The sequence below is a fragment of the Acanthochromis polyacanthus genome, chromosome 5, assembly GCF_021347895.1.
Source record: "Acanthochromis polyacanthus isolate Apoly-LR-REF ecotype Palm Island chromosome 5, KAUST_Apoly_ChrSc, whole genome shotgun sequence".
NCBI classification, from domain to species: domain Eukaryota; kingdom Metazoa; phylum Chordata; class Actinopteri; family Pomacentridae; genus Acanthochromis; species Acanthochromis polyacanthus.
The window spans coordinates 17,728,357-17,740,724 of NC_067117.1; the positions used below are offsets into that span (position 1 = coordinate 17,728,357).

The 12,368-nt window shown below is 40.9% G+C and overlaps 1 protein-coding gene across 3 annotated transcripts in view; it reads left to right on the forward strand.

The window, feature by feature from the left end:
* Positions 1-8,010: 8,010 nt before the first annotated feature.
* The window catches only part of foxp4 (forkhead box P4), a 95,128-nt gene continuing 90,770 nt past the window's right edge, over positions 8,011-12,368 (forward strand). The window contains exon 1 of one of the 3 annotated variants that reach the window (XM_051948314.1): positions 8,011-8,655. The gene's annotated coding sequence lies outside the window, so the exon portion shown is untranslated. The remainder of the gene's footprint in view (positions 8,656-12,368) is intronic. The other 2 variants (XM_022197306.2, XM_051948313.1) reach the window with 2 other exon arrangements.

The window sequence follows — 12,368 nt, forward strand, 5'->3', positions numbered from 1 at the left end:
GATGGTATCAGACTTGGCCTACTTAACTGTCCTGGGTGAGACACATGAATCGGTACCATAAAAACTTCACTCAGCTCATACATACGTTCGTCTCTGGCTCCACCGTCAACGCACGCTCGTCCGTGCGTTCATGTCTCTCGACCCTGCATCTGTTGCACTTTATGGCAGTGATATGTTAAGTATCTCATATTACCGTCATAAAAAAGGGTCTGTAAGTTGCTTGATGCGGTTTAAAGCCGCAGACGTAATGCCACAAATCTGCTCTTTAGCCCACGAGACACAGACTGGACCCTGCCGGCTGCCTGACACTGTCTGTCTTTCACGCCAAATGACAAGAAAGACAGGAAAGAGAGAAGAGAGGCCAGGAGACAAGTACTCGTGGACAAGAGAGGAGCAGAAACAAGGAGAAAGATGAAAGGAAAGGTGGAAGAAAGACAGTTAATAAGGAGTTGAAAATGTCTGAATATTAAATGAGTAGATGACACTCTGACAGCAGAGCAGCTGGACACATGATGGAACTTTCATCCTTCACTGTAGTGTGTCATTGCTGTTAAACAGAGACTGAGGGATATACTTTTTCCCTTTAGGCCCAGTTTCTCTGGGATAAGCAGGCACATGATAAGTGAAAAAGCAGAGAAACACCATTACCTCTCAATCTTTAGCTCTCCTTATTTCTTCCTTTCTATTACACACACACACAGCCACAGGGAGGAGACCAACTTTTTCTTTCTTTCTTTTGGAGGACGACTCTTTAGCTGCACCGCCAGATGAGGTTTGATACCTGCGATTCCACAGTTAATCCTGGTTAGAATTCAAACAGCAGAGAAATTATGGTCTCTTTCTCCTACTTCCCTTTCCTCGCTTCCATTTTCGCTCCGACGGCGTCTCCTCTCTTTTCAATCTCGCTCCCTCTCTTTTCTCCGGGGCCGGGCGCAGAAAAAGCCTGACCTCTGCGTTTTCTCCCGTCCTTAAGATTGGTTTTAAATACTCAGCAGATTAAAGCACAGGCATGAAAGCTCACATTAGCCATATATTTAAAAATCCCCCTGGCCGATAATCCATGTATTTGTCAGAATCAAACACAGGGGAATAGAAAAGGGACCAATGACATGATGAGTAGCCTGAGCCAGACGTATTGTGAAGGGGAATTAGAAGGAGAGAGATACATTTAGTAGAATGTGGCCCAAGAAGAAAAGTCCTTCAGGATGATTATTGAAATTCACTCAAGACTGGCTCACGTGAGCATTTGACAGGACAAAAAGCGCTGTAGCAATTTGACGACCTCCGATGGCCTTCGCTGTCTTTCTCTTCCGGCTGCAGCTCACACACACATATATGAAACCTATGACCTGCAATGATGAAAGACTGATAGAATTTAATGTACTTTTTTTTTCTTGCATGCTGAGGTGAGTGTAAAAGCAGTTGGTAATGTGCTACTATAATTTTAATCTTCACCGATTTCAGCGTTCTATTAAAAAATCTGATGAGAATGCAGGAGATTTTACATTTACTGTACATTCAAAATGTACCCTGTTTTTTAATTTAACATACAAGAAAAATGTCCTAATTTATCAGCATTAAACAGCAACATAAACCTACAGTACAAATTAGTTTTTAAACTGTCAATTTATCTCTTCGATTTCAGCAGTTTTCATCTAACAAAGTCAAACAATATTTGTTTCTGTTACTGCAATTCAGACATGTATTTTCAAGTATTCATTTTCATATTGTTTGGATATTGCACTTTAAATACAAACAGAAAGAAAGGCTAAATAAACTCCCATCTTTGGTGCGTTATACATTGTGTGTCCACATTTCACAGATATTGCCTGGACAAAAGAAAATGTTTTCTCAAAAAAAATACGAGTTATATTCATAAACAGCTGTTAGTGTCGTCTGACAATAAGCTTGCTAGAGGAGTTAAAGAAGGGCAGATGAATAGTCTGGCGAGACGTGCAGGTCAAAAGAAATCATTGAGCCTTTCAGTACCACAGCTCATGTACACAAACAAATCCTGTAAATGTCAATAACCAGCTATAGTGAATTTCACATCAAAATTATATGAACATATTGAAACGAATGGTGTGAAATCTCCAAGGTTATGAAAACTACAGGACATTAAATGTTATTTTTTCTTTGACTCAGTTCAAAGGAGTGAACTCGTCATTTACTGATGAGAACATTTGATAACACGAGAGAACAAAAAACTGCATGCGTTTTGAATGATTATGGGGGAGAGGTGGCTCGTTAGAAATAAATGAAAGAAAATCTATGCATTTCCAATGCCAGCAACATTGGAGAGCTTTCAATAAATGTTTTCTGTGTGTGTGTGTGTGTTTCAGTTGTGGCTTCTTTGAAGTATGTGTCAAAGGGCAAGAAGTTTTACAGCCAGAGTGGAGATTGCTAATACTTTTCTCGCTTAATTCCTTGCTTTTTGAAATTTTTACATTTCCTGTTTCCTGTTCAGTATGTATCCTTACATACTGATAAATTATGCTGTTTTGCATTAAAAACCTGCCACCCTCAGCTACAAAAAAAAAAGATTTTCAGTCCATGTTTATGTGATTTTCATTCATTCATTCATTATAACATATGCTGTTTTTCTGTTTTGTCTCTGGAAAAACAAACTCTTTTCCCTCCATCTATCAAATTATCTAGTCTTGAGCTGGTTTTTGTATCAGGGTTGTTATACGTGTCAGCTTAACACTGATGGCCGCACTAATATGACAGAGCTCTCTGGGTTACATCTCTCTCTGTTGCATTAAAAATCTGCAGTACAGCAGGGAAACACACACACACACACTCACTCACACACACTCGCACCACAAAGGTTGCCCACGAAAGCCAGTTTCTATCCTATCCTTCCTCTCCATCTCTCTCTCTCTTTCTTATTTCTTAAACCAGCCACCGACAGCACACAATGCAGAGGTAAAATCAAGCTTTTCCACGTCTTTCCTTGTGTGTGTGCGTGCGTGTGTGTATGTGTGTGTGTGTGTGTGTGTGTGTGTGCGCGCGTGCGATGCTTCCAGAGACAAAGACCCCCGCTGTAGGGAGTCCTGTGGGAAAGGCGTGCGGCCGGAAGATGTGAGCGCGTTGGCGAGTGATAATGTCAGCTGGAGAGATACGGCGTGTCATTTTACACAACCACACATCAAAAAAGACAGTGGGGGGAGAGAGAGAGGAGAAGACAGCATGTCATTTGTTTGCTTTGATACAAGATCGCACCGAGGGAGGGAACAGAGGGCTCGGCAAATGCATGTGTTTGTGTGTGTCTTTTTGACAGTGCGTTTGTCTGTCCAGCACGTGAGCAGATGAAGGGATAGGATTTCGGGGGATATTTCCTTAATGTCTCGCATTAAGTTACACTTAAACAGACACACATGAAGACTGGCACAGCTCTGTCATGTCTGACTCTGGAGCTCTTGAACCTGCATCATGGAGGCCCTGACACACAACACCACGCTCACAGTCACAGTTCGAGTTAATATTCTGCATTAGCTCAAGCTACCAATGATGTAATATTTCTGCTATTTATATATTGCTGCTATTTACTCAAACTAGAATAACACATTTTTAAGCGAGTGGCACAATGAGCTCAAGTTTTACTTTAAAACTGTCAGAGTAATTGTTAGGTGTAAAACCAATGAACATTTGACATTCCAAACTGCAGTCAGTAAGAAATAGTGACATGTAGGCAGTGGTTGAAGAAATAAAATACTCCACTAGCGTAGTAGATTCAAATATTTGATTGCAAGTGAAGCACAACAAAACTAAACGTACTTATAATACAGATAGCTCTGCAACACTCTAATACTGTTCATATAAGACAAATGGCCTTGTAAATGCACAGTGAGGTATTTTGATCCCTATTATAACAATTTAGTAATGTGTAAACTGCATTTTATAACGATATTTAATTGAGACAGAAGTGGTTTGAACTACTTAAACTCATACATACATATAATGAAAGTGGTAAATGTATAAAATATCATCAAATTGACATACTAGGGTAAGTTTGAATACATGTATCTACATTCACTTGAGCATCAAGTGCAATATTTGAGTAAATATTATTTTCTACTTCGTAAATTCAAAAAGAGCCAGAGTAGCTTATGTTTGCTGTCGTATATTTGACTTTGCGCTCTTCTGATGCTTCATTGATGCAAATCAGGTCAGTTTTGACTCAGACTCCTGCACCCTAACCCATACTCATCCTGGGAGTGATGGATTTACTGCATCCTGAAATGGATGGGAATGCATGCGGCTATGTGTAGTTATGTGTAAAAATATTCACATTCGTGTGGTGAACTTAAATTACTTTTCTAGCAAAACATTAAGAAAGTGTGCAGAGATACATTTTCATTGCTCTTTGATTGATCATGAGCAGGTGGTGCTCATCTCGTGGTATCTCTAATAATGTGTTTAGGAAAAGGATAAAAACTGCTGTAAATATAAATGAACACCCGTGCTTAATACTCAGAATGGTAATACAGTAAAATCGACTTTCCTCAAAAGGGTTAAACTAAGTTACAAATGAAATCCTTCTCCATCTTTGGTTCAAAAACATGAGTTATCTTTCATTTTATCTTTCATTTGTAAAGACAAATTTCCTCTTGCAAAGAACGTCAGTTTTGTTTTAATGAGAAGGATGTTTCTGCTGTTTGAAGAGCTTCCTCACCTCTTTGCAGACACCCTTAATTTGTTTTTCCTCTTCTTCGTTTAGGAGTCCTGTTAGTGTGGCCATGTACCTGCCAGATGTACACACCAGCCGGCTGGACGCTTCCTGGACTCCACTGCTGGGCCACAAGTGCTTCACAAAGGCGTCAGTCCTTGAGTCACAGAATGAGATCCTCTCTCGCTCTCTCTGGCTGTCCCTGCATATGGGAAGAAGTGTGTGAGTGTGTGTGATAAAACAGCTTGTTAACACGTACACCACTGCCTTGGCCAGGACTCCCTAATTATTCCCTTCCAACGAAAGGCCAAGACGAGGAGAGAGTAGTGATAAACACATTTTCTTAGCGTGTCTTTCCCTCTCTCTTTGCTTCAGCGTGTGCGTGTGTGTGAGCGTGTGGTTGTGTGATGCGGAGCAGCTGTGACAGTAAACATGTTTATGAGCGGCTAATAGAAAGCAGGTGGTGATTGGCTGTGATCCTCCCAGCAATCAGTGTATATTCAGAGACTTATGCAGATGCCACTGTCTGCACCAAGGCCACAGGAAGACAAACGCACTTTGTTCACAGGTACTGAGCCACAAGAGATGTGGAGACGCTTTGCATAGACACACTCTGTCATTTATTATTGTAATATTTGCAGCCCTCAGATAGCAGGGGTGCTTTTGAGCCACAGTCTGCTGTTGTCTTTGCAGAACCACAAAGCCAGCGGTGGTATGTTTGAGGGCGTGCGTGTGCATGTGCATGCTTCTGTGTGTGTGTTTATGTTTGTGTACTGGCTTCCCACTTTGTCTCTATTTGTAAACATGCACACTCATACGTGCACCAAAGTGGGTGTGTGCACATCTGAGCGTGTTTGTGACTGTTTGGATAATTTGCTCCGTGCGCAGCAATCCCAGAGAGTTTATTTGTAAATGTGTGTGTGTGTGTGTGTGTGTTTGAGGCTTCTCTCTGGGTTTGACTTTCAAGAGATTTTGTGGGAGTTGTTTGTAAACATCAACAGCAGTAAGTTTTATTTTATTGCAGCTTTATTTTACGACATTATTCCCAGATGGCTGCATTTTTTTATTTTTATTTTTTGTCTAACACACATCCTGCACTCCTTGAACTCCTTCGCCACCACCACACATGTGCTTTTGCTTTCATTAGCAAACAAACAACGCTGTCAGTGGAAGTGATTTGGTCCTGATTCAGCAGCGAAGAAGATTTTTCCACGACACACAAGACCAGGATCGCCACCTCTTTGTGTCAGCCCCCCAAATCCTGTGTTGAACGGATCAGACTGAGTTATTCAAGTTGATGGCAGGAGGGTTTTCTTCTCGTTTTTAACCAGCTCTGTGACACTGTGGGTGAGCACTCCCATATTTCTCTTTAATTAAGCCAGGGAAAACCTTGTAGTACAGCCAACCCAGCTCATGTAGCCACTTATGTTTTAATTTAATTACCTGTCCACTTTGATAATTATTCCCCCTGATTAACAGGGAGAGAAGGGTTTCTAAATGGGATGGGAGATGGGTTAGAGGGGCCAAACATCGTTTCCCTCCTTTCACCAAGAACAAGAACGAAGGTGTCGAGTTTAGATGTCCGGGTCAGGCTCCGTTTTGATCCAGTTTCATACTCGGCCTGCTTCAGTTCTGAATTGGCACAACTTTACTCAGAATGCAAAGCCCTTCTGGGTTTCCTTTACTCTGTTTAATTCTGTGGTTTTATGCAACCAAAACAGACAAACAACACAAAACAAATCATGATCCTGCAGGCAGGCGGGGGTGATTGATATCTCTAGTCCAAATGTCAGCAGTTACACAACAGCATGCACAAGAATGATTCAGTCTCTTTGCTCTCTGTTGAGCTTCTCTCTTCTTTACAGCTGTTGGATGCAAGCTGTTTGTTATTAAACCACACACATACACACACATGCACCTGCCAGGGGTTCACTTCTAAACTTTCCTTAAATAACAACGTCTGATTTTTGCAGATCCAACTTGGAAGTGCACCTTCCTAATAACAGCCACTTAGAAAAGCATCACTCATCGCCATCCAGTCGCTCACATTTAGCACTCGTCAATTCTCGGGAGATTTATTGGAGACACATGACGGAGTGTTCCCGGCAAAATTCTGTCTGGCTCAGAGGAGAGGTGAGTAAGTAAAAGAGTATATATATATATATGTATATATATATATACAGATATATATATATATATATATATATACGTGGGTATGCACAAACACACACCCAAACATCTGCACACACACAGACACACATATTTTTAGTGGTATTGATCGTGCTAATGAATGTGTTGTGATTTAGTGCAGTCGTGGCCCATTGTTGGGTGCTGCTGTGATGGACTGCCATCATTTTCCAAAGGTAAAAGCTTAGATAGAGGAAAGGCAGGAGGGCAGAATCCCATTTAATGGCCAAAGCAAAAATTATTCCAGGATCTTCCTTTGAGTTATGGCACTTTTTTTTCCCCTTTTTTCTCTCTCTTTTTTTTTTTGCAGCGACAGGTATGATGTAATTCCCAAATTTCATCAGAGACAGTAATCTCAACACTGATTATGCTGTCAATTAGTAAATGAATGTGGTGGCGAGGTGGGGGAAAAAAAGGCGGTAATAACTCTGCAAAAGGAGTTGTCAGGCTTCCAAAATACATAAAGGACACAGTGAGGTAGGCAGACAGTAAAATTTATCTAATCACAATATAACTGTCTATTTGGATGGTAAGTGTGTAACAAGAGCGAACCCACTTAAACAGATTTCACACTTAGTTTTTATTTGTGGAATACAGCATTTCGTGGGTTGGCATCAATCTTAATGGCATAAATCGATATAGGCTATCATTTAATGATTTTAAAAAATGAAGAAGTTATTATAGAATAGGGCCTCAAGATGAGAAAAGGTATTTAAGAAATTAGTGATTTATTTTGGCGTACACTTCTCTATGTATATTTTGCTTTTTCATTAGTTTGGGTAGAGTTTTTGGACATGTTTTGAGCAGATAATGCTCAATAAAATGCATAAACGTGCAAAAACAAAGCATTTCTTCGTGGACCAGTTCTGTTTGGGTGATCTTGCTTTGTTTCTGGCGGTTTTCTGCAGCTCAAACTTTTTGCAGGCTAACATCTGTTCCTCTCTGCCTCCACAATAGCACAACTCAGCCGGGATGCAAAGAGAGGTCAAAAGATCAGTGCCTTCCCTTCACTCACACACACACACACACACACACACACACACACACACACACACGCACACGCACTGGCTGTTTGCTGCTGCTGCTGTTTTATTGTGCGCCAGGGCTTTCTTCGCGTCGATAGGGGCAGCGACGGAAAAACGCGCACCTGCTTTAGAGGCATTACGGTAGCGCAGCAAACTGTCCCCCCGCAACACACACACACGCTCCACACTCGTGTACACACACACACTCACACAGTCCCAGTGATTCAACCCTGATTTCCAGCGAACGAGCGAGCAACAGACGGGATGCCAAAAAGTGAAGACCGGTGGAGAGGTTATACGCGCTGAATCCGTCTCTCGAAGAGATAAAGCGGGAGGGGGAGAAGCAGAAGCAACTAAACAGCAAAACAAAAAAAGAGAACGAGAAGCTGCGTTGTTTCTCCGCGGCAACTTGCGCACAGTGCCAGAGTTTTAGCGGCAGTATTGTTCTGACTTCACTCCAGAGGGGCCACTCCGAGGAGAGAGGACGCACACAAAAGGGAAAAGAGAAAAAGGACTAACGAGCACGCTTTGTCGTTTAAAGTAATGGTGCTGCGGTCTTAGATCCTAGATTTCTCTGTCTCTCTCTCTCCTCTCTTGTTTCTTTCAATTTTTTTTTTTTTTACTTTTTTTTTTCGTCCCGTCGGTTTGTGTCCCCCCTTTGTCGCCGTGAGAGAGAGTGGACGCGCCGGGGGTTTGAGGAGCAGAAGCGGGCTGTCCACATGGTCCAACCACTGGCGTGAAAGTTGACTTCTTCAGAAACCAAGAGAACAGGTTGATGCATTATCTACACTTTCCTTTTCACCCCTTCCTTTTTAAAACAATCTTTCTCACTCTTTCCTTCCATTGAAGCTTTCTCATACACACGTTTGGCTCTTCTTGAAGCTAAAAACTTCCAACTTCTCATCGCACACTGTTTGTGAAAGTCCACCAAGTCAGTCTTAATAACAGAATCGCCTGTTAGAGGAGGTTTGATCCAGCGGCCGTCTCGGAGTTTTTTTTTTTTTTCTTCCCACATCCACACTTCGCTCCCGTCCGTGTTTCATTCTAACTTCTGAGCTGAAACTTTTGGCACTTTTGAAAAAATCCCCTTTATAGCAGTTGTTTTTCATATTTTCTTTTTCTTCGCTGGAAAGACAATCGAAGTTTGTCTCGGTGTCCTTTTCCGCACGTGTTTCAAAAATCCAGTTTATCTACTCGTGCTTTATTTGAACGATTTCTTTGATCTCTAATAATTTATCAAAGCACATATTGGTGGCATCAGAGGGCCAGTATTTGGATAAAGTGATTTTGCCCGAACTTTTTGCTCTTGAGGCAACAAAAAGTTTTTCCTTCCCTCTCACATGTTTGGATTAACTAAAATGTCGGAATGGAGGAAAAAGTAACTTGGCTGTTAATAACTCTTTGATAATAGACACCGACATGCGTTATGTGGTGATAATTTTACGCAAACGTCTCCACGCAGAGAATGAACGCTTTGTCATCGCTTTTCTACCTGTTTAAGTCCGAGCCGCTGTCCTCCTTTCAAATGTACGTTTCTGACAATTAGACAATAAGGTTTCTTTTTTTTTTCTTTTATAAAAAGGGCGCTGGAGCTCTCACTGGAGAGAATAGAGCTCTTCTTGTCTTAAGAAGGGGGGAAAAAGCAGCTTTCTTGTTGACATGGTCAATAGGTCTGCGGACAATACTTTCTTTTCAAACCATTTTGACTTTTGAAACTGGAACCGCTTTGTGAGAGGTCTCATGCGCCTGTTGGAGTTTCAATAAATTCTGCCGGATTAAATAGATAACATTAAATTCTAGGGGAATGTTTTAAAGAGCTGCAGGGAAGTCGTTCTTGCTTTGTAAAACTTTGGTTCTAGTTTTAGCAGATTTTTTGCAGAAAGTGGATTCAAACTTTGATGCGTTTTCGTCCCTTTTTATGACGCGTAAATTAGAGTGATCAGATAAATTAAAGCACGTGTTTGGGATCAAATATATCCCCACATATTCAGAGCTGACTTATTGTAAATGTAGAAATTGAAGAGGATAAAATCTGCACCAGAACCTCTGCATGACCCATGTTTTCCCCTTCTTTTAGCAGTCATAAACCGCCTGAAAGTAGGCCTGCACCACAAAGGAAAATATAATTTTTCCGTGCAGGAAAAAAAACAACGTATTACCGAGACTTTTTTTTTTTTTTAAAAAAAGGAAAACTGAAAGTATATAGTATAAGGTTAACGGTTTAATTAAGGCTTCTTTTTTGGGATTGTATACAACACGCTGGATGAAAGTGCAACTTTTCGGGAAAAAATAAGTTTCGCCTGTTCTGTTCTTTTTTTTTTATTCTCTCCTAAATTTTAATTCCCATCATCAAACATCAGCCAACACATTCCCGCAGGTCAGATGGACTGATTGAAAGCTGCAGAGCTCCCAAAAAGAGGGAGAAATGAAATGACAATTAATTGCTGTTAGTTGTCTGTCACTGAGAGAAAAGCATACAGGCCGTGTGGGTGCACACCCTGACACGGGCATTATTGCCCCGTGATTGATGGGCGCCGGGGCATTTGGCATAATTAATTTTATTTACTGTGTCCCCTCTCTCTCTCTCTCTTTCTCTCTCTCTCTCTCTCTCTGCTGTTGTGTCTCCCCCCTCCTGTCCTCTGTGATGGCATTTCCGCGACGTGATGACACACTTTTAATTGCACTTTAATAGAAGATCCAGCGGGAATGAAAAAGCTCTTAATCACGTTTTATGACCTTGTCACAGTTGTGGTGTCAGACAGGAGAGCAGGTATTTGGTGTTGACTTGGAGGTCTTGGTGTAAAAAAAAAAAAAAAGAAAGAAAGGAAAAAAAATTAAAAAGTTTATCTCACCTACATGTGTTACACAACAAGTTGTTGCCTTCATTTAAAGAGAAGCCATACATATTAAAGTTTTTAATGCAGACTGGCCTTCACACAGTCTCATATTGCATCTATTTAAATAATCAGAATAGGAATGATTTTTAGTTGACTTGTAAATTTAAAGACAGGAGAGGCTGAATGTAATTTATATGCTCATCAGTTTACTTAACATAATTGTAAATAATGTTCAAATAATTAACACAGTTTATGCTGCCAGTAAATCTGTTTTACATAGGTAATTATTATGCTAAAAAAAGGTTCAAAATCTTTCCTTAAAATATGTCAAATCTAAACCAGCTATTTCTAAAGCTCATTTTAAAATGCTGGTTTTCACTGCTGCCTGTTTTATTTCTCTCCTCAGCAGCTGATTTGACTCAGTGTAAGAAAGATCATTTACGGTTACTATACAATTTAGTTGTTTAGAAATTTAAATTTAACATTTCCTAGCTGGTCTTTGCCTGCAAACCTCGATAAAAATCTCACAATGGAGCTCAGGTAGAACTGCGAAACACTGCTGATAAAAGGAATAAAAGTATTTTTTTATTTCTGCTTCTATTCAAACACCGCAGCATTTACCAGCAGTATAAAAATCATTAAAATCAACTGTAAAGTTATCATTTCCATGTAGTGCTTTGCTCGCTGATAGGCGATCACATCAGTGACAGGCTTTTCTTGAAAATATAATAAGAGACAATGAAACAAAAGAGTATTTGAGAGGCAGAAGTAGTTATTTGGGGGGGGGGGAGAGTGTACGTGTGCAGGAAGCCAGAGGTGTCAGAGACAGATTGACTCTCTCTGCTCTCTGTCGGCTATTGTGTGCCCCGTGTCTGTGTGTTTGCCTCAGCATTGCCACCTTTTTTCATCTGACTTGCTTCAACACTTTTCCATCTTTACTTCGCTTTTTTTTTTTTTTTTAAGCTTCTTCTCTCCTCTCAGCAGCTGTGTCTTTTCCATGTCCTGTTTTGTTTCGTTGTTTGTAAGAGTCGCTCATGTTCTGGTGATTTTTATCAGTTTCAGACTGTGCTCTCCACCAGACAATTGTTTCTGTTATGCTTACTGACACATTACTTAAATGATGATTTTCAGTCTGGTCCAGTGTGTGTGTGTGTGTGTGTGTGTGTGTGTGTCGGGGTGTGACTGCAGCCATGTATGAGACCGTCTAGAGACAGGCAATAATGGCTATGAATCTCATGCGCTTTAAAACCCCTTCAGCACGATTAAAAGCCACCAACATGATTGTGTTAGTCCATAAACTCACTCAGAGAGTCCTTACCTCCAGCATGAGCGCGCGCGGATGTATGTGTGGAAGAGTGTATATATCTGAGTGCGGGAGTGTGTGTATATGAGAGTGCTTTTTTCTCAATTCACCTGTCCTGCTTGAGTGAAAATGGACAGTATTTGAAGTTTTAAATGTCCTGTGCGTCGGTAGCATTGATGGCTTGCCTGTCCGTCTCTACATCTCTCGCTCTCTCTTCATTAAAACCCTCCTGCTATCCCAAACCCACAAGTCTGAGTGGGCTTTTGGCTCCAAAGTGATGTTGAAGAGCACCCGTATACGACACTGCTATACATGTAGGGTTTGACCCGTGATAGATACTCACA